Source organism: Curcuma longa, chromosome 16 (assembly GCF_044706935.1).
Source record: "Curcuma longa cultivar G26 ecotype Majalengka, Jawa Barat chromosome 16, ITB_CL_G26_1.1, whole genome shotgun sequence".
In the NCBI taxonomy this organism is placed as follows: Eukaryota; Viridiplantae; Streptophyta; class Magnoliopsida; order Zingiberales; family Zingiberaceae; genus Curcuma; species Curcuma longa.
The window spans coordinates 4,627,666-4,632,997 of NC_133876.1; the positions used below are offsets into that span (position 1 = coordinate 4,627,666).

The window sequence follows — 5,332 nt, forward strand, 5'->3', positions numbered from 1 at the left end:
CATGTGAGATAGGGAGCAGCACTTTTCACAATGCCATGTTGGATTTGGGAGTCTCAATTAATGTGATGCCTAGATCAGTGTTTCATATGCTTGGGATAGGTCCTATGAAGCCTACAGGAGTGGTTATTCAGCTAGCAGATAGGAGCCAGACTCACCTTGCCGGTATGATTGAAGATGAACTTGTGAAGGTGAAAGAGTTAATTTTTCCTATAGATTTTTACATCATGGACATGGAGGGTGATTACTTGGCACACGGATCGCCACTTATACTTGGGAGGCCATTTTTGAAGACTGCTAGGACGAAGATTGATGTACATGCAGGCACACTATCCATGGAGATCGGAGATACAGTGGTCCAGTTCAGCCTGTTCGATGCTATGAAACACCCTAGGGAGGATCACTCTATCATGAGCATGAGTATTTTAGATGATTTGTTGGATGTTGATTTATTTGCTGATCATATTTTATTTGATGATTTCAGGGGCACAGAGGACACTTTAGCTATGGAGACAGCTGTCATGGAGCCTATTTCTGACTTATTTTTTGCAGGAGATGAGCGAGTGAGTGTAGGGGATTCCATAGAGCCCCAGGGACCACCACTATTGATGGAGGATTCAGAGGAGAGATATGTGAGTGTAGGGGATTGCACTGAGCCCCAGGGACCACCCATATCTACAGAGCAGTCACAGTTGGAGTTGAAGCCATTACCAGATCATTTGAAGTATGCTTATTTGGGAGATGATCATCAGCTACCTGTCATCATTGCAAAGAATTTAGAGCCAGAGCAGGAGGAAAAATTGTTACAAGTCTTGAAGCAGCACATAAAAGCCATTGGATGGACACTTGATGATATACCTAGGATTAGTCCTGCTATTTGCATGCATCGGATTCACTTAGAAGAGAACATGAAGCCAGTGAGACAACCACAGAGGAGACTCAACCCATTGATGCTAGATGTTGTGAAGGAAGAGGTAACTAAACTACTACGGGCAGGTATCATCTATCCTATCTATGATTCTAAGTGGGTTAGTCCTATTCATGTGGTTCCCAAAAAATCAGGAGTGACTGTAGTGGCAAATGAAAAGAATGAGTTAGTTCCTATGAGAGTAAAAAATTCATAGAGAGTTTATATTGATTATACGAAACTAAATCAAGCCACTAGGAAAGACCATTATCCATTGCCTTTTATTGATCAAATGTTGGAAAGATTGGCAGGGAAGTCTCACTATTGCTTTTTAGATGGTTATACAGGTTATTTTCATATTTGCATAGATCCGAAAGACTAGGAGAAGACCACCTTCACTTGTCCTTTCGGTACATTTGCCTACAGACGGATGCCATTTGGGTTGTGTAATGCTCCAGGGACCTTCCAGAGGTGCATGGTAAGTATATTTAGTTAGAAAAAATCTAATAAAATCTTTAATAAGAATTTATTAGAAACAATCTAATAAAAATCTCTTTTAATAAGATTTTATTAGAAAGAATCTAACAACCTTATCTTATCTAAATTTACTTAGAAATAAATCTCTTTATAAGATTTTATTAGAACAAATCTAATAAAATCCAACGGATAAGATTTGTTATCTTTTTAATAAGTTTCCATTATATTAATTTTGTTCTTATCTTTAACAAAATCTTTTAATTATATCTCGCTAATATTTAACGAGATTCCATAATTAATATTTTGTTAATTTAACAAAATTAATTCATAAAATTTTATAATAAAATTTTGTACGAGAAGAGACGAAATTTCTTAGCGGAAATTCTTATAAAAAATTTCTTTCTTATCCGAATTTTTCCCGAAAAAATTCTAAATAAAATTTCAGAAATTTTCTTTTATAAATAGAATTTCCTATCCGAAATTTCTCACAGAATTCTTTCAGAATTCTTTTAGAATTCTTTCAGAGGTCTTCCAAGGTCTTCTGAGGTCTTCAAGAATTCTTCCGAAGGTCTCCAAGAGGTCTTCAAGAATTCTTCCGAAGGTCTCCAAGAATTCTTCCTGAGGTGGATTTGAGGATTTCCAGAGGCTACAGTAGGGACCTAGAGGAGGAATTGATTTTGGTCTCCCGATGGGCTTAAGCTTCCCATGTTCCTCCTGAACACACAGCTTAAGTCCATCAATAATAACTCATTCCACTAGAGAGTTATTATTGCACTACCGCACCAATCTCATATTATAATATGGGCTCCTTCTTACTATAAGTACATTAATCTCCCTGTGTTTAAGATATCGTATGTCCGTCAATTAAATGAGTTACTGACAACTCGAATTTAATTAACTTCTAATCCAAGAGTAGTACCACTCAACCTTATTATCATGCGGACAAAGTCCACCTGCAGGGTTTACATGATAATCCTTATGAGCTCCTCAAGGGGACATCATCAACCTATATTTAGGACACAGATTCCTTCTATAATCAACAACACACCATGTACATAATACTACTTCCCAACTCATCGGGCCTTTTGATCTATCGCTCTAAATCTCACCCTTTGATGAATCAAAGAAGTACATACTAAGTACATGTGTTTGTTATTATATTGGGATTAAGAGCATGTACATCCATAGTAACAGAGGTTTAGTTCGATTATATAGTCAGTATAAATCGAACAATCCTCAGATGGTCCTGCTCAATACACACTGAGTGTACTAGTGTAATTCTATAGTCAAGACAGACTAAGACCAAATTACACTACAACCAGTCCAATGGTTTGTCCAATCCATCTTGGTTGTGAACACTGTTTATAATCTATAAGGAACTGATAACATGGTCTTCTGTGTGTGACTCTACAATATAGATTAAATGGACACACCATGTTTATCTACAATATAGATTAAATGCAAGACACTTGACGAATGAATAAAAATTAAATGCTCCATCAAATATTGTCCACCAAAAGTAATTCTGCAATTTCAGAATGTTTATTTACATACCTGGATAGCTAGGATTCTTGTATACATCCCAACAGTTATCGTAGGCTTCAAGTCTTAATTTATCCAATTCTTGGATCTTTAATTTCCTCTCAACTCCAACTAAATCCATGTCCAGGTTATAACACTTGACTGCCCAGGATTTTTTTACACGCGACGAATATCTGTAATGGTCCATTCTATGCCTTCCTGATACTGCCTCAGAAGATTCAACAATCTTTCTGATGGGAAACACTAGGAAACACGTTCCTGTGAATTCTTACAGAACAAATTTTTTTTTAAACGGATTTAAGTTGCCCTCATAGTCGATCAAACTTTACAAAGTTTGATCGACGCATTTAGATAATTGGGCTCTTGTGTTTGGTTTACAGGATTAAAAGGAACAATTTATTTAAAATAGAAATAATAAATTTGTACCTTTTCTTCGGGATGAAAGGAGAGATTTTTCAAGACCTGCTTCCACTATAGAGATCTCTACACAAGAATCAACAATGTCATCAGTGATACAAGAAGAAGAAAATTGTTCCTCACTTAGCTTCCCAATGTCATCACTTAGCTCCTCCTGTTGATGGCCCATTTCTATTTTTTTCGCAAATGAATCAGAATCTTCTTCTACAAGTCTGAAGATGGCTTGGGCCTTGTCATCTATATCTGCAAAGTTATCCTGCATCCATTTGGAATCAGCGATACAATGAGAATCATCATCTATTACCACAGAGTTGGTATCGATCTCGATAAAGGAGGTATCTGCATCACTTTCTGACTCGTCAAGCTTAAGAAGTCCTGCTCTCTGGGGGAATAATGCTAGCACTGGCTTTGGCTCTAAATTCTGTGAAACGATGATAGGTAGCTTGATAACGATGTATTTGTATGGGAAAATTATTATTTATTATTTATATACATTTTCCCTTTATTTATTTGTGGTCACTTACACCCATCAAAATTATTTATTTATTTATTTACCAAACCTCTTATTATCGCCTTAAATGGTATAGGGAGGTCCGGGTCGTCTCTCTCTCTGACTCAATGACAGGATGTTTATTCTAGACTCATAGTGCAGGGTTTTATTGTGTTTTATTCATACAATTAATAAAAGAATCCTAAATCTACATTATGTACAAATTAAATCTAATCATGTATCCTATTTACACATTATACATACAACATACACCCAATATGACATGTAATACAAAATATATTTCACAACAACATGAATTTTATTCATACAAACTACACATACAACATGCTTGCATTTATACAATCTACAACATACAATCTTAACCTAAACATGGTTCATTTACAACAACAAATTTTCTACGATTTTATTCATTATCACAAGTTAATATACAACATCAATCATATGATTACATACAACTACATACACTTTACATAATTTCTACATCATGCATCAATTAACATAATCATTCAACCTACAACATATACATACATACAATATAAACTCCATCCATGCATTACACAACAACAATATACATTGTACATCATAATACATACAACAATTTCAACATACAACACGAAATTCAATTACTAAAACATGTACAAACATACTTCATAACTATACAACACAAATCCTACACTTGGGTAAACCTGACAACTTGCTCTTATTCCAGTATTACAACAACAGAGTCACATACATCAATAATCAACATCCAAGCAACCACATAACCGGTTCCTACAACTACTCAAGTTCCACATAATGTACCATGGTTCAACATATAACATTTGCATTCATGATCATAAAGTCAACAACATATGTATTTCCTTTGACTCAACGAGTTCAAGAATTCACCCACAACCAGAAGCTTCATCAATACACATCAAAGATTCTAATACAACTCAATCCAACCATAGCAACCAACAGCAAGAACAATTCCTTCAACCCAATTTAAGCAAGCAAGAACATGAATCATGGGGGTTTTGATTTGCAATAAAGGAACAAAACAGAAACAAATAACAGCAATGTAATCTAGGGTTAGTGTTAGGGTGTTCCTTCCCTTTTCGGTTCGGAACAGAAGACAGGGGAGGGGATGAGATGCAGTGGAGGCGGATGGAAGGGAATTGGTGGCTCCGATCAGCTCCCAAACCGCAGCTTGACACCAGTTCTGAGCATTTGCACCAACGTGGATGGAAGAACACCGCCGGAGATAAACCAACCGCCGACGAGCTCAAATCGGGGAAGAACGCCAGATTTGCCACTGCTCAGCCTTGCAAAACCACAGACAAGTCAGAAAAGCCAAACAATACGTTACCTCGCGTCTTCAGTGAAGGGAATGGTCGAAGCACAGCCGGCGTCCCGGGCTGGGTTTCGGTGGATGGGGGTGCTACACAGCCGACGTCCCAGTTCTGATGCTGATGTCGCAGTTCTTTTGACATGGTCGCCAA

General features: G+C 36.8%; 1 pseudogene; it reads left to right on the forward strand.

The window, feature by feature from the left end:
- Nucleotides 1–5,297, forward strand: part of LOC141847624 (uncharacterized) — a 5,540-nt pseudogene extending 243 nt beyond the window's left edge.
- The last annotated feature ends 35 nt before the right edge of the window (nucleotides 5,298–5,332 follow it).